The sequence below is a fragment of the Apis cerana genome, linkage group LG10, assembly GCF_029169275.1.
Source record: "Apis cerana isolate GH-2021 linkage group LG10, AcerK_1.0, whole genome shotgun sequence".
Lineage (NCBI taxonomy): Eukaryota > Metazoa > Arthropoda > Insecta > Hymenoptera > Apidae > Apis > Apis cerana.
This window is the reverse complement of record NC_083861.1, coordinates 3232982-3257431: the sequence shown is the minus strand read 5'-3', so window position 1 is coordinate 3257431 and position 24450 is coordinate 3232982. Positions and strand designations below refer to the sequence as shown.

At 35.8% G+C, this 24450-nt stretch overlaps 1 protein-coding gene and 1 long non-coding RNA gene across 4 annotated transcripts in view; one reads left to right on the top strand and one right to left on the bottom strand.

Annotated features, from left to right (window-relative positions):
* The window catches only part of LOC114577608 (serine-rich adhesin for platelets-like), a 169760-nt gene that overhangs the window by 37340 nt on the left and 107970 nt on the right, over window positions 1-24450 (bottom strand). The window lies entirely within an intron of this gene.
* LOC114577256 (uncharacterized) lies at window positions 10771-22646 on the top strand. 3 transcript variants are annotated; one of them, XR_009831514.1, is made up of 2 exons: window positions 10771-12829; window positions 22362-22646. It is a non-coding gene; the product is annotated as an uncharacterized LOC114577256 (long non-coding RNA). The 3 variants fall into 3 exon arrangements; XR_009831512.1 differs by having other exon boundaries at window positions 10771-13056; XR_009831513.1 differs by having other exon boundaries at window positions 10771-13071.

Genomic DNA, 24450 nt, shown 5'->3' with positions numbered 1-24450 from the left:
TCTTACTTATTTCTTGTAACAAAAAATAAATATCCCTTTTACAAAGATACTTAAATTATTAAAAATTTAAAGTCATTCTTTGCGAATTTTCACTTTATTAAAATTATTTTAGTCGATTTTATAAATTTTTATTCTATAATTTGCAGTAATTCGATTTATGTCCCCCAGAAATAATTTTTTTTTCCACGTAAAAATAATCTTGAGAAATTTGGACTGGATTTGAAATAGATAAGAGAAAACTATCATTTCCACAAAAATCAGAAAACGTTCGAAGATTCTCGATAATGTTTTTCCCAGAACAGAATAAAAATTTACAGGAAATGATCTTATCTTACTCAAAAATAAAATTTTCAGCTTCGGTAAACGCACTTATCATGCAACAAATTAAATATCTCCTTTTCTTTAGAAGTTAATCTTAACATTTTAAAATGCATTTCCCTGTGCATTTAATTAATTCAATTATTAAATAAACTAATTTAAATTTCTCGTATTCAAAAGCATTTATTTTCTTTTTTTTTTCGTGCATTTGCGTGGTATTTCGTCTTATTTCCTTCCTGGCCGCGATTCATCATTCCCGAACGACAATCTTCCACGAGCGATATCTCGGTTATTTCCGCGAGGGAAGGAAAAGTAACGTGATTAAGTAACGCATGCGTATGCAGTCCGTGGCGAAAGGGTTGCGTGTCGACGGCATGTTCGTGTCGTTGTCGACATAACACCACGATAACAGTGGATCGACAAGCACGTTCCAGAAAACGACAACCTTGAGAATAGCGAGTTAACGAATAAATGGAACCGACGTATGCCAGTATTTTTTTAATCTAATAAAATTCGAATATTTAATTTAAATTGATTTTCAAATAACTTTAAATTGATATTTTTACTCGAGAGATATTTTGTGTGGAAAAGAAGTTTTTCGTACGATTGATTTCATTTATCGATTAAGGGCAAAGAAAATTCTATCAGAGAATTCATAAACAGAAAGAAGCAAGAGGAATAATATACATATTTGACAAGGGAAAACCTTAAATATTGATACGCAATCGACATTTTCTTTTCCCTTGAACAATTACGAATAATAATAAAAGAATATATAATTAAATCAACAACCAAAGATATTCATAGATACCTTCAGTTTTTACAAACAATCAGAAACATCGATAAAATAATATTTAATTGATAACCGAAGGATCGACGATCAAATCGACAGCATCTTCAACCCCTTTTTCTGCAATAATTTCCAATCCAAAAGATTCTCTTTTATTTATATCGAAATGAAATATTCTACACATCAAATATATTATTTTTAATTATCTACTGGATCATATTAATCATAAAAACAAATGATGGATATTTATTGATTAAAAATATTGTTCTGCCTATTTTAGTTAAATAGTTTTATGCGTTATTTTTTTTTACTAGATAGATAATTTTAATTTTTATAAAATCCATCCAAATAAGAAAAAAAAGTCGAAACGAAATTTTCATGAATACTTTATTAACCGAATTCCATCTGAGCTTCTATTTATCTAAACTAGTGTTATAACCCTCTGATTATACGAATATATACTACGAATGAAAACAAAGACGTAATACAATAGGCTAACGCACTGGATAATCGGGAAAATGAATCATATTTCTAATTAAATTCACTTATCTAAACAAGAACTCTGATTATTTGAAAAATTAAAGATAATAGGAATAATCGATAAACTTTAGATTATTGAATTTCTATAAATTTACCTTTTACGTAAAACTGTTTATATATAAACTGTTATATAAAATACTTTACAATTAGTATCGTATATTTTTTTCAAAACATATTTCAAAGATTCGAAAATAATAGAGAAAATTGCAAAAGAATTACCCCCAATATTATTAACGGACGATTGCTAACACGATCGATTCACACGATCACCATAATTTCTCGCCGATTTCCTGCTTCTCCATCACAGAGCAGATAAGTAATAATCGCGAAATTAAAGGTATTGTCGCGTTAGCCAGACTTGCGTACTTCAACGTGAATACGCGATGGTCCTCATAAATTGCGCCGAGGGAATCACAATGGGATCGCGAGGTGGCAATGATGCGTAACATATTCTGCCTTACAGGTGCGTGAATCGGGACGAGCGCCACCGACGGAACTTCCGTCCAATGTACAGGGTGAGACCAGTAATTACCGGTGAAATTTTCGAGGGTTGTGGCGGCGAGATTACGTTACGGTTAAATCGATGCCCGAGTATTTGAAGGCGAGTGATCAAATGACACGAAGGCGCGATAATATCAGGATGACTGACTCTGATCATCGAATAATAAAGAATAATTCCTTCATTCTTTTTGTACACTAGAAAGACGATGAAGGAATGTTTTATGATTTGATTATGGATCGTATTGTTTCCGCAATGAAATTTCTATTTAGACTGAATTGTAGAGAATTAATAGAAAGAATGGTTACTTTGTAAAAATTGAAGATAAATGAATAATTTAAATCTAAAATTCTAATCCAACCGCAAATTCCCCCGGAAATGTGACACGAGACTCGAAGCACAAAATCTCCAATCACACTCGAAAACGCCGTAACCATGAAACATACCGAAAAATCCGTGTTAAAAATCGCGTCGCGCGATAAATCCACGCGAGATCTCCAAATAAAAATGAACTACCACTCAGCGACAAGCCGCAGCATCGCTAGATCCCTCCCTGGTATCAACATCGATCACGGAGGAACCTCTCCCGCTACACCAGGATTACGCGATTCCAAACTCGAGATCCGGGTTTCCATTTTCCTCCTGCACTCCAAAGCATGCGCCATCGAAGCGTCCGCAAATCCTCCATGTTACACGGGAAAAAGGGGGAGGAGGAGAGAGACAGAGAGAGAGAAAAAATCGCGAAATTCGTATCGGCAACGATAAATCACGAGGAGTCGAGGTACAAAATGGACGTGAAGGTAGGAGTTTGAAAAATAGTTGGAAAAAAATCGCGATTGGATCTTCCGGATCGAGGCAAGTGGAACGTGAAAAGCGCGCGTCGACACGGTCGATCGACGCTAGGCTGGACGAGAGTGGTTGCTGGGACGGAGAGCAGCCTCCAAAGCGTTTCCCACGGGCCTCGGGATAAAAAGAAGGGAACAGGAGAATGGAGGCGAGGGAGAAGTGAGAGAGGGGGAAAAGAGAAGAGCGGAAAACGAGCAGGGTGACCTTAATTTCGCCGCGGAAAAACGGTCTTGCTTGATGGTTAGGGGGCACCCGCACGCGAGGGGGAGCGCGTGCTACCGCGTATATTAACGAACCCGGGCGTGCTTTCGATACTAATGAGCCTAGATTAGATAAACCGTTAGATCCGTGATATTATATAAATTAACATATTCAAGATGCGGTTCAAGATTTCGCTTCTATCCTATGTGAATTCAATTTTGATCCCTACTTTGATGGGATAATTCATATTGAGTAATTGAAATTAAACGAATTATGGTCAATAGAGGATCTTGCTTTAAATGGAGATCTATTTTTAGGAAATTGAAGAGAACTTCGTATAAAATTATTACTTTGGCTTAATGTTAAGAAAAAAAATATTAATTGATTAAAAGATGAAATAGGTATATCATATATTATTTTAGATAGGTTCTTTCTTCTTTGGAAATAAAAGGGGAAGAAGAAGCAAGTAAAGATTGATTATCGAAAGGTGTGGTTAGATCTTCCAGATGAACTATGGAATTAATAAAAGAAATTGGATGCTGATGATTCAAGGAGATTGTTCATTAAGCTTGTGCGCTTGGTTTGGATTTTTGCTTTGATGGAATAGTGAGATGAATTGTCATCAATTATATGTCATAAATGTTGTGTTTGGCTCGTGAGAATTTAGGGATGTATTTTTAATATGATCTTTCCTTCTTTGGAGCACAAAAAAGAAGAAGAAATTGAATATCGTGAATTGAATATCGGTTTGATTGAATATCGAAAGGTGAAGGGTGTGGTTAGGTCTTTCAGATGAACTATGAATTATGGGTGTGCTTGGTAAGAGGTTGGATGCACTGTGGGAAATACCATGTGAGATGGTTCGAAGAGATGGTATTTGAAAGTTCGAGCAGATGATTTTTGCGCTAGGAAGATATAATGAGAAGAATGTTAGTTGGTATAAGTATACACTGTACATACAAAGAGTTTGAGAGTTTTATTATAGAGCCACTAACGAGGGAAAGGCACGTGTTCTTGTATTAATTTGGTAAATGAAGTATGACGCTGTCGGTTGTTCTCATTTTTGTCTTTAGCGTTCCCAAGAGCATGGTAGAACGAGGAACGCGTGTGAGAAAGCTCGCTGCTGTTTACGATTTGTCACGGAATCGTAAAAAAGCCGTTCAGCCGACAGTCGTAAAATGCTAATTAAGGACGCAGAAATTTTACCCTTAATTTATATGTATACACATGATTCAAACATTTTATTTATAAAACACTTACTCAACAAATTAAAACAAATTTTTTAGTTAATCACTATATAATTATCATTTAATAATAATAAAGAATTAGCATTTGATTTATAATGTTTCAATATAGAACTTTCATTTGTCTTCTACTTTCCTAATTATTAAATAGATTCGATGTTCTAATAAAATTAATTCTGATTTTTATTGACATAAAATATTGAGAAAAATAATTAAATATAAATATATTAATTGTTTCTAGAACTGTTTTGAAACTAATCATCAATATATGTGAAAGAAAAACATATTATAAATCAAAAGCATTCTAGCTTTAAAATATGCACGAAAGTGCATATCTCGATTATTTTTATCCAAAAATCGCTTCGAAAATATTGCTATATTATACAACTATACGCGTAGAAAATTTATACAAGAACATCTGAAAATATCGAAGATCGAAGACTTAATATCTATATCTAGTCAGCAATGAAGAACATGACACATTCGAATCGTGACAGAAGAATAGATCCGAATATCCTGTTCTTTCTGATGCGAAAAAAGTGTAAAAAAAAAGAGATATTAAACCATGCTGGAGAAAGATCCAGAAAAAAAGAAGAGAGAAATAAAAATCGAGAGAAAGAGGCTTCAGCACAGCGACGGTTGATTGAACTGAAAAATAACCGCGGGCATCTGGAAAATCGATGAAGACAGAAAGGGGCCAAGTAGGTTAACGTTCGAATTTTAACGAAACGTTTTCGATGGATTCTCATTTCGTGAATCTTGTACAAACGGTGGTCGAAAATATTCAAAATAATCAAAGAAGACAAAAGAATGAGACAAAAAAATTCTCGATGCATCCCTCAGCCAATTATCAACCTTTTAAATTAAAGGAACTATTTCCTCTAAATGAGCCAGTCCTATAACGCTTTATGTTCAACCATCTCATTTAAACCTGTTTTCATCGAAAACCGATCTTCGATCTACGAATGGTCGTCCGAGGAATCAGTATCATTCCTATCTCTGAAAATACACCTAACTAACTATCCCCGAAAATAATCGATCCCAACATTTATCTTCCCAAGTGAAGAAAAGATTGATCAAAATCTCAACGATTTTTCATGAAAGAAGCAAAAAATGTCTCGAAAATGTTTAAAAATACTAATTAAATATTAATTAATCCCAAAAATACTCGATCCTCAAATCGATCTTTTAAAAGATTGATCAAAATTTGACGATGATTATTAAATATTAAAAAGAAATATTAATTAAATATTAATCCCAGAAAATTTGCATCGATCTTCCAAATGAGGAGGAAGATATCTATAAGATTTTCCCATAAAACGAATAACTTCAAAACAGAAACTCGTTTCAAGAGATATATATCCCAATAACACCTACGTATTTTTACGCGACAGCTCTTTTTCCCGGTTAATGGGACACGAGCCGAGGTCAGGCATTTTAGGCACACCCTGTATAAGGAGATGTCGAGGCCGACCTCACGATCGGGCTGATGACATTTAAAAGTGCGACGGGAAGGTATCGACCGACAGAAAAGGGCGAGAGACAGACGGATGCACGGACAGACAGACAGAAAGAGAGAGAGAGAGAGAGATGGTGATGCGAGGGAGAGAAGGTAACGAGACAGAATGAGACAGAGAGATAGACGGACGGATAAAGAGAGAAAGGGGAATCGTAATGGGAGCGAGGGAGAAGGAGCGTCGACCCAGACGAGAAAACTGCAGTGAAAGCCCGACTCGCATTCTGGGCCAGACGGAAGAAACACGAAGCAGACGGTGTAACGGCCTCTCTCTCTCTCGTTCTCGCTCCTATCGATCGTTCCGTCTCGATTCCACACGGCGAGACCGAGAGCGGCCACACGATCGTTTTTCCTATTTTTCTTCTATCCAATGTGTATCGTCGACTTTCGCGCTCTCGAGAGGGTGGAATTCTTGATTATGCAAACGATGGAGCCTCTATTTGGTCAATGATTGGGGAGAAGCTTCGAACCTGATTCTAAAAAAATCAGCGTATAACGATATGAATTATGAGATAGTGAAAACTTGTTTGTTTCTTTTATTCTTTTTTCTTTTTTGATTTTATAGAAAATATTTGTTTTGTAGCGATTAATTTTGGAGGAGGTGTTTGTTTGATAAAATAGGTTTCTGATATTTGATAATGCTTTAAAAAATTATGACAATTTATACAAGAATTTTATTTTTCGAACAAATTAGACAAAAGTAATAATTGAAGAAGCGTAGATTTTAAGTTTCTTAATTTATGATTAATAAATAAATTTAAACTCGAAGTTAAAATTTAAAAAAGTGGTAACAAAACAATTTTTGGAATTTTACGATCCCTATAAGTAAATTAAGACTATAAGAAAATGCAATAATTGCATACAACGATTTTGAGAAACAATGAAAATACTATCTAAGAAATATCAAAAATCTTATTATACATTTACTTATCAACAACGAACTTAATAATTAATTCTTTGAAAAACGATTCCATGAAAAATTATTCATACAATTTCGAAAAAAAACAGACGCGACAAACTTCTCGATGATAAAACATAGATCGACATTTGTCATACGTCGAACAGAGCTCGGAGAAATTATTAATAGATCAATTATACGCGGGGATCTATCTTATCGAATTATTGTTGCCGCGAGCTGTAACAAGCCGATTGCGTGGACGGTAGACGGAAACCGCAGATAAGCGTGAAACAGAGACAAGAGGTAACACGTGGGCAGCGCGATTAAACGATTAAAAATCGACGTCTGGCCGGATATCAGGTTTGCCCCATTTTCCGGCCAACATCCGCTCACGTCGCGTTTACACTTGCGCCTAATTAGCCAAGTTATCGACGTACCGATTATATACCTGACACGTCGCTAATAGATTTTCACGGGGACTTCGATCGTTTGACTTAACATCACTGCGTCGATTCAACTTCTATTGAGGTGTAAAACGAGGGTGAAAATCGATAGATAAAATTTTGTTTATTCCCTATTCGGGGATTTAATTGGGAGCGCATCTATGTTCGATTTAAAATAAATCGATTAGATATCGTTAGAAAAGTTAAAAAACAAAAAATATATGAAATATATTATCTATATGTAAGTAAAACTATTGGAAAGAATTTTGATTGAAATTAGAACTATTATTGTCAATCTTATTGATTTATTTAAAAAGAAAGTTGAATAAAAATTTTCAAATCGTTATCAACTCTTCATTTTCCTTCCTCTTTGTATTTATTCAACTTATTTTTAAATAAATACAATAATAATAAATTAATAAAAAAATGAATTTGCGAATTCTTATATAAAAAATAAAAAAATTAAATTACTGCATTATTTGAATATAATCGATTATTAAAAATAATGCCCGTGTTATAATAATAATATTTCAAACGAAATTATAAAATTACAAAATGTGGTATACAACTAAATAGAAATTGGATTCTTGAAGAATATTTATTTTATACATACATTTCGCGATCTAAAAACTCGACACTGATTGAATAAAAAAAAGTGATTTTAATTGTGATCACTTAAATTTTTAAATATTGTCTATAAAAAAAGGATCGATTAAATAATAAATCGAATTTGTTATAATATATTTGTTAAATATCTGCCATACGGATATCCCAACTTATAATTTCGACATAATACCGTTACAAATAGGAAAAAAGTTCAGCAATCCAATAATAGATGGACACTTTATCGATCAAAATAATTCGCTGAAAATTGCAGCGCCATCAAAGGAACTAAATCTTTAACGAATCTCTTTTAATATATGTGATGAATTATATCGATCATATTATGTAAAATATTTCAAAAAATATATATATAGAAATATCTATCAAAGAAAATACTTGAATAAAAATGAAATTGATTTAATTAACATACCACTAGGGCCATGTCGCGTGGTTTCGAACCCTGAACGTGAAGGATTCGTGCGCCCAGTTCAAGCAGCTTTCTCCTCAACTGTTTCACGGAGACGCCGAGCGTCTGCATGCAGCGACGCCTCAGCTTCATTTGAACCGTGCCGCCAGGTTGTCGACGTGCTGGAAACCACTGGCCGTCAGCTGTCAAGCTGGCATATAAACACTCCCGACTCTCGCGTCCCGTTCCTATTTCGTCAAATCTGCTCGTTCCTCGAATTTCTCGACACTGTAGTTCACTTTTTTCTCTTCTTGTTTATTGATATTCGACAGATAATTCGTTACAAAATTATTTGTATATAAACTCTCCTATCTTGAATTTCGTTGGCGTGACGCCTCGAGCGTTCGAAGCGGCAGAAAAAAATGTTGAAACTATGTGCGCAGATGTCAAACTGTCATGGCAGCGAGGATAGATGAATAGCATGCGTTTCAATACATTTACGTCGACGACGATCGATCCCCGATTCCCGTTAAGAGGAAACGACCTGGTTTCTGCTTAATTCGATCCGTTGTATCTCACACTTCCCCGATGCCACTTGACCACAGACTGTACGGTTGTTTAACGAGTGCTCTAATGGCCACACGTGTCGTTCTTCTCCGATAGCGTGGTGCTCCTTTTTTTTCCACGTCCTACCGATATTTACAGAACACTCGTACGAACGCCGTTGGCCGCTCGTAAATGCTTACGTATTATTGTGTTTGTGTCCCTGGTGTCTATATAGCGTATATACAAGTCGCGCGGTACGGTCACGCGAAGAAAAAGGCAAAGAATTCCTGGAGACTTCTGCGAAGGAGATACACACGTCTCTCGAGCCAGAACCGGGTGAAAAGGAATCCTCGCGTCACTCACAAGGCGAGATGTTAATGCACCGGTACACGCGTGTCTTTTGACAGGCACGACCTTGACTTTCCAACACAAGACTTGTTTCTCACTCGTGGATTTCTCGCTGCACACTATTCTTCTCTTTCGAAATAATGTCTTCTCGTATCGTATCGACACAGGTTTCAAGAATTATCATCTATCTTTATAGATTTCCTTCTCAATTATCGATGCTTAGCTGGCAGCCCGCTTGTCGCCGTTTTTCTAACCTCTAATTTGAGAAATCACTCGTTCACGAAACACATAGAGACAGGACACAGAAAAAGACGCACTCTATTGGCAGAATTCCCGTCGCAATGGCTGGCTAGAAATGTCAGTGGCGTGGTTACGAAAGCTGTGATGTTTTTTCGATAACACGATCGCGTCGATCTGAATTAACGAACGAGGACGAATCACCGTTTGTGTTCGTCCTGCACACGGATCAACGAGAAAGAAAATTTATGCACTATCAAGGAACTTTATTATTTCCCGATGTGCCGCCAAACGAAGAATCGTCCTAGCGATTGAATCTTGTCTTTACACACCGTACCGAACGATAAACTAGAAAGCGGAACCTTCTCCGCGATGAAAAACCCTGGACAAGAGCCTCGACTACATCCAACACGTTCCAAGTCCAGCGGCAGACTGAATTCGTCCAGTGGCTGTCAGGCCGCAGCACCGTCGACGCTGAGCATGTCCCCCTCCAATTGTCGCGTCGACCCTTTCCACTACCCCCCCACTATTCACTGTCCGCGCAGCGGTCGCATTTACCTTCTCCTCTATCCCTTCCATCACCCTTCCCCTTGCAAAGAGACTCACGATCTATCGTTTTCTTTCTGATGCACTGGCAGACGTCGGTGCGCGTACGCACACGAGTCACCAACATGTCTGTGCGCACTCGTGCAGCGGGTGTCCTGCGTGCAATAGCGCGAGCATATCGACGTAGACGACTGGATATGAGACACGCACATAAACGTGCAATACACGCATGGTCTGGGCCAGCAGCCGGTTAAGCCAGTATATATCGGAATAGAACGCAAAAATCATCCGCGTGGTAGTGTCGACGATGATATCCTCGCGACAGGACGGCACGCTGTTATCCTGGTAGGAGGGAAGCCGGCGACAAGGACTCGACACGGTGACACGGCGGCGCGGTTTCGTGTCGTAGTCAGGAAACGTTCAATTAATCGCGCGTGATCGCTCGAACTTAATTAATAAAGACTTGAGAGCAGGTGAATTTCGAGAGAGTTATGTATATATTTTAAGTATCGGATTATAAGCGATCATAGTAAAAGAAGCCGAATATCGGAAAATGTTTATTTTTTTATCATATGTTATCTCCATACCATACATTTTTAGTCGTTTCCTGAACGAGAAATTTATTCCGGAGAGTCATAAAATTTTCACCACCGATAAAGCACGCGCGCGCGCACACACACGGTCACGGTATCGTGGCGCGGAAAGTAATTACCTTTCGCCGGCAGTACGGAAGGCAAAACTCCGGAATTTCGAGTGTCGAAATCTCCGAAAGAAAGAAGCAGGACTACGTGTATCCGGCAAAGAGAGAGAAATGAACGTGCGAGCGAGCAAGCATCGAGCGCGCACGCACGCGTGCGTGCATGCAGTTACGTATATTCACTCGCGCGAATTATTCTCGTCGACGGTGCTCCAGCCGGTTCCATTAATTCGAGTGCGCTACTCTACCCTGTAGAGGGTGAAATTACCCTTGAAATTATAACAGGTTGATACTTCAACCGCACTGGCATCGACCGTCAGGTCGCACGGCACGATCGATATTACTTGGTCGATGCGATATGGGCATCAATAGTATATACACATACGCGAGCCCGCCGTTTAGAGAATAGTTTTCAATTAAGCACACTAAGAATGATAGCGATAAAACAAGCTCGTCGAATCGTTGTACTGAGACCCAGTCTCGGAATCGGATAATCGCCATTGTCAATTAAGCTTCGCCAAACGACTACTGATCGCGCTCGATGCAAGGACTGAATGCGCATGCGTCACGTTCGATTTTCGTATCGTATCGTAATATTCATCGAATGTCATATTCATCACGATTCTTCTTTGAATGCACTGGTGTACAACTTCTTCGATCAATCTAAATCTAGTCTCAAAGGATTCTTTCTGAAGAAAGGCTCATCGTCGAAGCTATTTTATATCACGAATAAGCATGCAAGTATCAACACAACGACATCAGCACGATACACGTTGCACAGACGGTTACGCATACACGACTTCTTTCCACGGCACTACCAGACGCTGCTAACCCCCACTACTGCGCCGTAGTCTAACACCAAGAGGCCAAAGTCTCACAGACGAATTCTCACACCCGCGCACAGTCGGAGCGAGCAAGAGTAAGAGTAAGAGGAAGAGAGAAAGAAGATAGGAGGTAGAGATATGGATAGACAGATACAGACGGAGAGAGACAAGGAACGAGACGCTGTGCAAGCAGACAGAGATAGGAAATAGGCAAGAAGAGACAGTCTCGCAAGAGCTGTTCGGGTATACGGGCTCTCGTTCGCGACGTCGTCGTCGGTAGTATAGACGCGCCTTAAGGAACTTCGACGCCTGACCTTACCTCGGCCAAGGTCGTGCCACGACGAACCGTCTGCCGTCTCTAATGTCGTTTTGACTGACTGGGATCCGTGTTTTGACGAGCGGCGGACCGTGCGTGTGCTCGGTCATCGGGTGGACGTAACGTCACTGGAGAAAGGCAAGCACACACGTGACATAGGGAGTCTGTGGTGCAGTTTTATTTCCACCGAAGCCAACACACGGTCCATTTCGCCGACCGAGACCAAACTTTTCCATTAGGCGACGCGACTAACGCTCCCATGGCTCTTCTTAACGACTCCCGGTCTCTTATATTAAATTCCGGTTTTCGAGGTAAAAGTATTTCGATACTTGTGCGTTGCTTCCAGACGAGGATCCGACGAAAAGCATCATCCGTAGCAAGCAAGCATCTAAGACGTAACACAATTACGTAATTAACTTTTCCAGCTTTCGGCCATAAGTTTCCAGATAGCAACTAAGGGCTACTCCTCTTCGAGGTTCGAGCGTGATGCTATACCTGTGCATGCACTTTATAACGATCCAGGCAAACTTTTCTCTTCGTTTGTTTCGCGCCGCTGTAACTGTTCCGCGCGGCTAAACGCGAGCCGGGACCAGTAGCTCGAACATTTTCGTGGCACGGTTAAACTTTCCCTTTCGCTGCCTCTCGTCTGTTTACCGAGAGGCAGAGTCGCGATCAAAACAACCGCGAATCTCGGACGATGATTCGCTCGTCGCTCATAGCGTATATACCACCACGAGTCTCTCTCTATCTTTTGTTCCCCATATCAGACTGCGTGTACATACCATATCAAACCGCGTGTAGCGATAGCGCACAGTCTCATCGGTATAGATGCACCGACGACGTCGTCTGTGACGACCGCGACGGCGACGATGGCGGCGGTGGCTTTATCGCTCGCGAGTGAACCGAGCGGAGCGCGCGTGTCTGGCCCGTGCGTGTGGACGCGGCTTAATACACGCCGGTGAGAAAAAGTGAGAAAGAGACAGACACCATGGAAGGAGAAAAAGGCTGAGCGTGAGTAAGAGAGATCGGTGTGGTGTGAAAGAGAGAGGACTGGCGTACGGACAGAGAAGGAGAGTCGCACGAGACAGTTGCGCGCGCGAGCGTACGTCTGTGTGCGAAGTTGGCCGCGTCTGTGTACGCGCCGTCTAGACAGGAGGTTGTTGGGGCCGAACGAGGGTCGGCGGAGAGAGGCGAAAGACGACGTTGTGCTGGGCTGGAGGGATTCGTACGGAGAGAAGGTGGGGTGGATACGGGTACGAGCAAAAGCATGGGAAGGAAGGGGGGTGGCAGGGAAGGCAGCAAAACGAGATAGTGGGGAGGGTATGATAACCGGCTATCATATCTCAGGGTCGCTGCTACGAGTCCTCCGGTTTCCCCCCTTCCTTCTCTTCGACGATCCTTCCTCTTCTTCTCCTCCTTCGCCTCGTCTGCCCTCTGTGTATCCTCACCTTCTTCGCCGGTCCTGTTCCTCGTCGAGACGCTGCACCGACCGGTGCAGAGCAACCTCCACCTCCGCCGACAGCTTCTGCTTGTTCTTCTTCCTCCTCTTCGCCTTTCGTCTTTTAACCCTCTCTCTCCCTGTCTCTTTATTCCACGCTCTCCTTCGTCCACCACTTCGTCTCGTTCCTCTTCCTTTACTCGTTTTACTTTTTCTTCGAGTTCTCTCCATCCACCTCCCCCACCCTATATACCACGTTCGCCCTTCCCTCACCCTCTTCCCCTTACAAATCGACTTCGCCGCGACGTGGCCCAGACGGAACGCGATAACTCTGTCCGTGTGCTCCCTCCCCCCTTTCTCTCTCTCTTTTTTTCCACCCTTGCCCTTTTCTTCTCTTTCGATTACACTCGCCCCCTTTTATTTGCCCTCCGCGAGAGACATCGCGCTACCTTATCGCGGGGATGGGGTTGTGCCGGCTGCGCCATAGGTACTTCCAATCACGCTCCCTGGAACCGGTATATACGCGTCGTTTTTGAGGGTATCGCGGGCTACGAGACTTCCAAGACGATTGTCGAGGTACGCTCGATAGCACCGTGACTGTCCATGAAAATGTCGCGCGATACTTTTGGAAGATCGCGTTCACATAATCGCCTTTCCAGAATTCGTTCGCCAAAGAATGTTAAGAGATGTTTTTTAGAAACGTTTAAGAAAATTCTATGTACATATGTTTAATTCGATATTAAGAAAGAGAGTAAGTAAATGCAGTGAAATGAACAATAATGAACAATAATGAATTTTAAATAGTTGTAATATCTAAAAAAAAAATTTGTCCCTGAGAAGATTAAATTTAGTGGAGAATCGCTTTTTGTTTTAATAAAATGTTAGACAATTTGTCAAGTTAAGCTATCAAGCTAAAGTCAAAAACTTTTCTTTTTTGCTGCCTACACTTTGCTTTGTTGTGTTTCGACTTTTATTATTCGGAATACCTGAAAATGATATCACTTGCGTGGGCAGATATCCGAATCTAATAATAGCTATCAACAACAGCAATTTGTCACTGAAGGATTTAATAAATCTAAGTCTACGCGAGACCATATAATTTTCTCTTTAATGAACTTGATATCTCAAGATAATTTATTCGTACAATGATATTTGATATTCAAAATTTTGAATTCTAAATTAAATCGAAGTTTAATTTAATCGATTGTCAATAATAATATTTAATAGGCAATACAAATGTTTATACATATTTCACTTTTTTAATTAATAGACAATATAAGATAATAATTACTAGAATTAGATAATTTAAAGAATACCATGATATCTTAATAAACGAAAATAAAATCGAACAACACATCCGCTATAAGAAACTAACTCGAGCTCAACAAACTCCTTATCGCTCGAGTTAAAATATATCTTAAAAATTGGAGAATCGACTAACGAAAATCCATCAACGATCGCCTTGATCGCACGATGGGATCATCGATTACATCCCCGCCACGTTCCTTCTTGAAAAGTCTCGATCGAGTAGCGCACAGGTATCGTACACCAGTTTGATCGATGTCACCAACAAACGTGCACGCAGGAGCAAAGTGAAACGTGAACTCGAAAACGTGACTCTCTCCTGTCAGGAGCAGCGTCGATTGCCACGAGGTAGCCGCCAGCCATCCTGATCGTGTCCTGGACCGGCTACACGCAGGGATATCGACACTCGTTTCGCCCTTATTTTATTTTATTTTATCTTTTTTTCTCTCTCACTCTCCTATCCACCTCGATCGGGTGTCGTCTGCCAGCTCCAGCACACCCTGGGGACCAATATCGGCCCATGTCCATTTCGCGCAGCAGATTATTTCGAATGTCGTTAGGAGAGGAGTAAAAAGAGAAAGGGTGAAAAATAAAGAGGAGAGAGTGGCCGTGTCGTGGAACCGAACACGCGTATCGAAAACCACGCGTAGGTCAGGTATTTTCGTGGATCCCTGGATTAGTATTCATGCGATATTCTTCCTTCTTTTTCACCTTCGATCGTCCAGACTATCGATTTCAAAAGTTCGCGAAATGTGGTTGCTCTTTTTTTTCGCATTCGCCGCTACCTCTTTTGGTTGGAGCAGCGGTTTTGTCGTGACAAGTCCATAAGATTTTCTCATACGAGTCAATGTGAAATAATCATCATATAGCACGGAAAATTATCTATTCTCTTATTAAAGAATATAAAGAAATAAGAATTTAAAAAGATTCTTTTCTGAAATGCAAATTTTCTTCGCGGATCGTTTCGATTTCGAAAGAAAGAAAATGGAAAAAGAAATATAACATATTTTCGATAAAGAAATATAAAATACTCTTCGGTTTATCATAGAATTTTAATTAATTAATTAATACCTGCCGTCGGATGAAAAAAGTTAAAAATAGTTGGCCCAAAGAAAGAGAGAAAAAGAGAGTTGGCTGGAATCCTCCGCACGAAATCTCGTAAAATCTTTTATAAGCTTGTGGGCCCGGTGTAACGACTTTGGCAAAGGTGGCGAATATTCCGGCAGAGAGGACGTTTATGCGCCGATATCTACGCTGTAAATTTTAATCCGATGGGCGTCTGCGCCTCCCGTGCCCCTCGGTCCCCCTGCTTGGTTGACCGACCGGTCGGTTTTGATAAAACCGGTATCGCGGCGAGGATTTTCGAGATTAGAGGAACCCACGATAATTCGCGCGCATTGTAACGCCCAAAGACCGCGGATATTATCGATTGACAACGATAAGAAGCAACGAACCGTCGAAAGTGGCGATGATAAGACCGTGAATGTATGCACGCGATCGAGGAAATAAGAACGATCAGAAATTTTTCCACTTTCGATGAATATAGAAAGATCGTTGTCTGCGAGATACGATAGGGATAAATAAGGATTATCCAAAAAGAAATTGAAGAGATGTAGAGTATAATTCCGAAGATTGTGGAACTTTTTTTTTATTAATTATACTTGCGCAAATGAATTGATAATAGTTTTATTAATTATAGTATACAATATGATAATGTTTTAAATTTTAATTGAGATATATTGAAATATTTATTGTACGTTTAATTGCTTTTTTTCTATAATAATTACAGTTGTGCAAATGAATTGATAATAGTTGTAGATTTCGTTTTAAGATCGAAATTGAAGATACTGAAAGTAAAATTTATGCAAATATGACTAATAAAGACAATATGCAAATATGATTCGAGAATTTATTATGAATATTATTGCCAATAAAATATTTACAATAAAATATTTCTGAATGTACGAAGTCTCTTTAATAAGTAATCAATTTTAATGTTCAATAGCGATATATGTGAAATGACCATTAATCTTTTTTATTCTTCTCAGAAAAATGAAAAACAGTTTTTTTTCTATCTCTATACATATGTATGCGAAAAAGAAAGGCGTTAAGATATCTAAAATTTCTTATGGATTTATTTATCTTGGTAAATGGAATTTGTAAAAAGTAAAATGGAAAAAATCTTCTTATTAGTAAAATTTATCAATTTTTTTTTACTTTTATTTATTAAATCCGTACGAATTCTACATGTTATTACGAGTTTCAAAATATTATTACATTTACAATTTTTTCAACGTTATTTAATATTACTTTAATACACGTAGAGAAGGGAATTCAATTCTCCCGATAATATTTCAGCAAAAATGACCATTAATCGTGTGCTAAACTACTATATTCGATCACAACAAGTACTTTGTATGCAATTTTACTATTCCGAATAATTAGAATTCGTGTTTGGAAACTAAATCAAATATCAAATTTTGGTGGCAAACATCAGGAATCGAAGAAATGATTAATGAGAAGAGAATTCACTGGATATTTAGTTCAGTTTCAAAATACCTGGTCCTCTGGTTTTCAATGGGCCGAATTTCAATTATTTTCACCAATTTACTTGGATGATCAATTTGATCAAAAATTCAGAAATATTAAATGTCACGTTACAATGATCATTGAAATTCGTTTTAAAATACGTAATCGTAATTTTTTTTTAATCAAACATCAGCGAATGAACTTATTACAATATTATTGCGAAAATTGAATCAAAAGTGTTTTGTAATTTTTAGATTATATTGACAATTTATGTGATCATTATTTTATTTTTTTAAAGTTTAAACCACTTATATCATCGTCTCCCACGATTTATCATCCTTTCAGAACTGTGACCTATTACGATATCAAACACACATTTGTCTATCAATGTAATTCTAAACATTCTTGCACGTCTCATTTTTGTCTGCTCTCGTTTGCCTTGAGTTGCTCAATAATCCTCGACACTGATAAAATACGTATACTCGACACGAGAACAAATCTTTCGTGTTTGACTTGAAAGCAACCTTCGATTTCTCTATCAAATCTAACACCAAATCTCGGTAATCAAATAAAAGGAAAAATAATATTTTATCGTTTCATTTTTAGGCCTTGCACCATTGCGTGATATATATTATCGATACTGAACAGGTGATCATTTTATATAAATGATTCAGAATGGTCAAAATAATTTGATAATTATCATGATAATTGAGGAAATCATTAATAATTCTCTTAATCATATAGATATAAACATATGTCTGTATCACGTATATATGTAGATAATGATAAACAATAAATTTTATTGTATATTAAAATATAAATTGTAACAGAATGGAGAAATTATTAATACAACGAATAAGACTCATAATCAAAGTCGTTGAACTCTGATATATACATATATTAAAATAATATAAATTTTATCAGAATATTTTACGAAATTATTATTAGTACAATGACAATCAAAATTTAAAATTAAATCAAAAGACATTGAACTGCAATATATAAAATTGTAATTTTTAGCTCACGAAATAATAATTAATACCATAAGAATCAGAATAACAATAAAAATGCAACATTAAAGAAAAATCTTGTTAATATTACTATCAACATATTGCGCTTAAAAAAAAATAATACGATTCCTTTCTTCTCTGCTTACCATCATTCATTAAAATCCAAAATCGACCAAAAATCTTAACTCACCGTTGTTAACTCCATTGCTATTAACACGGACAGCACACTCATGAAAGATAATAGCAACTCCACCGCATTAAAACGAAACGGTTCCCTTCTTTTCCCGCTCGTTACACCGTTTATCGACCTGCACAGCGTCGCGACTTTCACTTTCGAACCGTAAGACAATTCACTCCTTTGACGAGTATCGATTAACAGTGCACACCGGTGTCGTCGACCCTTACAATTTCCAACATACCAGGCACTTAATATACGATATCTATTTTATCATTCCTGTTCTTCGTTTGGCCGAGTTTCGCGTGGAATAATCGTCCCTGAAAAATTGATCACCGCCCGCGAATTAACTCGATTTAAACCCACGTCCTCTCTTTTACATATGTACATCTCGTATATATGTATATGTCTCTTCCTTTCTTTTTCTCTCTCTCTGTTTCTCTGTCTCACTCCCTTTTGCCCTAGCTCTTTGCAGCTTTATTTTAATTCGAAGCGCGGATATGCGCGCGTGCAGCCACCGACAACGCCGGGCATAAATTAAACGGCGTTTTTCGTTTCACTCCGCTGACAAATATCGACGCGCGCAAATAAATTCCATAATTTATTCCTGACTGACTGATGAACACGGACCGTTCCATAAATACAGAAGAGAGAGAAAACGAGAGAGAAAGAGAGGACTCTTGAACGAGTACGCACAATGTCTGGAAATGGAGGATTCGGTGATTTCGAGTTTTTTGATTGCTCGATTTTCAGGATTTATTCGCGGATTGTTTCCCTCCTGTTCGGTTATCCTGCGTGAATCTTATACCGTTAATGGGTTCCATTCGATTAACGAAATATGAGTATTATTTTGGAAGTTATGTAAGTGAAAGGTTTCGAGGATGTATAAAATTTGCTTCTTCTTATTTTTGTTGATCTAAGAGTTCGTTTCATTCTCTAAATATTATAAATATATTTATTAAAGATTTTACGGACATAATTTTGAAAAAAATCTTCTCCGCCATATGTCGTCTAGTTTATTTTAAGTTCCAACTTTCACTTCATCGTCATCACGAATAATAAATCTAATTAATTTTTTGATCTATCAAAACAAAGGAATCAAAGACAAATTGATAGAACGAACATGAATATAATCTCAACAAAATTTCGGAAACCTGATGCATCTTAACTGTTTTAAATTGGTGATACGCGTCGTTTATCGATATAATTTTAATCAAGTTGGTGATTCACCTGGCCGATATCGTAACCTCGTGTGTGAATCTAAACAATACGATCGAACGTGAAAACGCAGATGCTATTCGTCTGCGTGGGTCCATCCACGTACACAGGATTGTTATCTTAATCCATACTCTGATTACGATACCAAAAAAATGAACTCGAGTCTGTCATGCAGTTCTATTGAAATAATGCTACTGTACTTTGTCGAATGAATCAGTATTATTATATATCAGTTACTTAAATATAAAATAATAGTAAACACTAATTGTTTAAACAAGAACTCTTAAAAATTCTGAAAATTTTAAAAAGAATAATGTTACGATATTTATTAAGAAACGCAAGGAAACTTTAATTCGATATTTATTAATTTTTCGTCTAATTTATTCAAAATTGGTTGAAATGAAACAAATTGATTAATTTTTGTTTTAAAATATAAAGTTTGTTACAATGTGCAAAACATAATGCAGCATTAATCAATTTATTTCTTTTCGATTGCAATTTCACAAGAAATAAGATATAATATTTCTCGAGAAATTCTCGATAAAGAATTCTCGAGAAGAAATGCTAATCTTAGGATAATTATCGTATGACATTTATCTTGGTACAGTTCTTGAATTTTTCTGCTTCGTTTTAACAGCCACGAATTTTAACCAAGTATAAGTCATTGTTATAGTTATTACTAAAACATTTTTAGTAGCACTTCATTCTTTTATGATCCTTGAATCACGAAAGAGGTCTTTTTAATTCTGATATATTTCTAGCTATACATACTTGTATCCAATGTCAATGAGAATTTTTTATTTAGTAATAAAAATAATTTATATTATAAATTATATCTCCATATACAATAGAAAATTATAGATACGAAAATATATAGCAAATTATATGACAATCTTAATAAAGATACGAAAACTAAGAAATTGAATATGTATCGATATTAATATAATTAATAAATGTAATCGAATGCTGAAATGAATCAAATCTTATTCTCTTCTTGTTATTGAATCGTAACATTGAACATTTAAGAATAATTTTAACCCTTGCCCACATATTATTGGATGATTCGAGCCACGAATATTAAATTTCCACATTCTGGTGATAACATTGACAAAAGTCAAGAAACTTATCTTCATTGGAATTTTAAGGAAAGCTTGTTACTAAGATTCGATTTTGTAATTTTGATAATTTAGTCTTCGTATTTTCTTAATTTCATTTTCTTCCTTACACAATTTTTTTTCACGAAATGCAATATTATATGAATATCTAATTACTAATTTCACATAATTATATAACGTTTATAAAATATAAATATAAAAGATATAAGATATTTAGATACATAATATCTAACCTTAAAAATTAGAAGACTAATAAATATAAAATTTGTAAAAATAATTACATATGTAAAATATAACATGAATCTCGAGATAGAACTTAATATATATATATATATATCTTAGCTGACTATGTATAGTGAAAGGCGTATGGTTATTCGTCTCACAACGTCGTATCCCTAAGAAACATGCAACATGCAAATAAGAATTGAATATACGTTTCATCTTACGAATAAATGCATAAAGTGTAAGGTGCTAATGGGACCAAGAAACAGTTCCACAAGAATGAACAGAATGGATACAAAAGTTTATGTACGTCTGGTGGTCTGGAACGTCACACGTTCGACTAAATATTTTGAAAACATTGTAAGAAAACATACTACTTATAGAGAGTCTCTTAATCCGTGAATGAAAATAAATAGTGATTGAAAAATTCATCGCGCTCATGTATGGAACATTAATTTATAATTTAATCATTCAGTGACGACTTAAATATATATATTGCATCAATCCTTGTTTGGTCTACATTCGATTCATACAAATAAACAAGCTTCCAATGGTAATAACATTAATATCGGTAATGATAATGAAGTAATTAATCCAGCAATAAAAAATGCAATTAGAAATGATGATGGTACAGAAGAATATTGCGTCCTGTTTACAGGAAATTGTGTGATGTAAAAAAATTGAAAAAAATATTAAAAAAGAATTAAAAATTTCTAACTTATAATATCTATAACTTGACAAATTTTATAAAACTATAATTTTATTCCATTATGATTTTTTTTCTACAAATAGATTTATATTAATTCGAACTACTTGCAACTCGAATTTAAAGAAACTTGATCTCTATTGGATTTGAAATCTATTAGATTTGATTGCATTTTGTTGATGAGCCATTTAAAAGAATCGAATCACAGATTCTCGATCGTTATTTCTTCACTTTTTAAACATATAAATGTGGAAAATTTGTAGCAAAAATAATCGAGTACGTAAACATCATCAGATTTATAAAATGTTATTGAGCAAAAACGAACGATAGATGTTGACAATTAATTAAAACTATTGATAGATTTCGCTAGAGATTTACAAATATTCTTGATTAGAGAATGTTTCCGGAATTGCGCAAAGTTCATCGTTATCGCGATTTCGCAAACTCTGGATTTTCAAGACCCTATGATAGTTGGAAATGTATAATTCTGCTAGTAAAAGAAAAATAAACAATTTTATCTCCGTATTATTAACGACACCATATAAGATATCCAACTGTCAATTTTTCTTATATATAAGAATACAAATATAAATATATTTATATAATATTATATATATTATATATATATTTGTATGCTGCATGTAGAATAAAATTGGGTTTAGATTTTGAAATTTGAGTTAAGTCAAATTTTAATTATAATCTAGTGTACAGAGCAAATTTGGCTGGGCTAAGTTTGATTTGAGTTAGTAGTAACCTAAGTTTAAATTGAACCTAGCGTTTTAGTGTAAACTAAACGTGGCTAAGTTGGATTTCGTCTGTTTCCAGGTCTTCACGTTTGGAAAGGCAAACATATGGAACGTAGAAGGCTAGATAAGCGAAAATTGTGATATACGAAATGCACGAATGGCGAATAAAGGAAATAATATACAAATACTAATGTAATATTGTTATATATATATTATAATAAATATAATAGCACACTATTACATGTAATAGTGTAATTGTTAGTTTAAAATTTAAAAAGAATTATACGTAAAAATAAATTTATATAATAAAATTTGTATTATCTTTTGTATCGTGTTATTATTTAAAATAAACAATTTGAAAATATTTTATTTGTGTTTTTTATTTCAAACAAAACTATCCATTATCCGATCCTACATTACAATTCCTTTATGCATGTTCTTATCCTAGTTCCATCGTCCTAAACACCCACTAAAATTCAAAAATCTATTCGATTCGTCACCGATAAATCAGCAAAGTTCGCGTACCAATATAGAAACTGGATTGATACGTAATAAGATATTGTCATGACTCTTTTATTTTTACCTATCTATGGTGATAGAGATCAAATATTCAATAGGCGATTTCGAACAAGTTTCACGACTTTTTTTTTATCGCAGTATAGAAAACATTTTCATCCTACATCGTCGTGTGAGAATTCGATAAATCTCTCGTTAAAAGCAAAAAAAAAAAAGAAGACGTAATTCCTGGAATTGAAATAATTATTCATGGCCCCCGCGTATCACGAATTATCGCAATGGATCGTCATCACGTGATGTTTTACGTCACGAAACCGATTGCGAAACGATCAAACGATCCTCGATCAAGGAATTACTGTTACTCTTATTTCTTAACGCTTCGACAAACCTCGAAAGGAATTTCTTTGCGATTAACGGTAGAATCGAGCGACTGAACTTTGCCGGATAATGGAATATTAATGTAAATGTAGTCTGTCTGTCGAGAAATAATTTAGTCAGAATATTTTTTGAAATAATGCAAAATAATTTTTGCATTATTTATAATTGAGATTATTTTTGAATTGAAATATATTTATATTTATTAAATAAAATATACAAAAAAAATTATTATTAATATTGTATTTGTATTATCAATATTTATATTATACACCAATATTCTTCAGAGTTTAATTTCACTATAAAATATTGTAAATTGAAGTTAAGTATAGAAAACAAGTTTTATCTTGTGTTCTTACTCAAACAGAAAGAGTATTTACATATTCATGTCTCTGTCATAAAGAAGATATGCATTTGAATATATTATAGGCGGATAATTAGAATTAAAGGATAATAATATCATGAAAAATAATCAAATCTCGTCTGAATGAAAGTCGATATTATAGTAATTTTATAGTAAAAAATATCTGATGATATTAATCGACTAATCGATTTCGACTATTCTGACAGATTTAATGTTTCTATGATTATTGCTACGTAAAAAATAATATAATTTTCCACAATTAAAAATTATATTATAGAAATGATAAAATTGGATTGAACTTTAATCTAAAATCTATAAGATAATAAATTTTATTAATATTTTAGATCTTGTGTTAAAGTTTCAATCATCCTCTATATTAATTCTTCATATTGTCAATTGTTATATCAATTGTTTACTTTAATTCTTCTATATTTTTAAAAATTAAAAATTAAAGATTCGTTTCTTCTAGAATTACCCTATTTTTCTTACATTTCGCAATTTTATCAATTCGCTATATTCCACCATTTATTTCTTATATCCCACAAGAGTCTTCAGAACATTTTTTCTATGTCTTTTGAGATGTTTTAAATACGCTTTCTAAAACGAATTTTATTCCTTTTGCTTGTCAACCATTAGCAATGTGATATTAACCCGATATTTTTCGTTCTATTTTATCGAGTCTTTCAATAATGACGTACAATATTGTTCAGTCGATTTCGAGAAACAGTATGTTAATTAATTGTGAATTAATGACTATGAACATTTACTATCTTTTTATAAAATGGGCAGAATACAAATTTAAATTATTCAACTAAAAGCTTTAAAAATTCTCCTCTCTCGCTAAACGTTTAAAATTCTTTGTATCCATATAAAAGAACGAAATATCATATTATATTTATATACACTTTCTCTA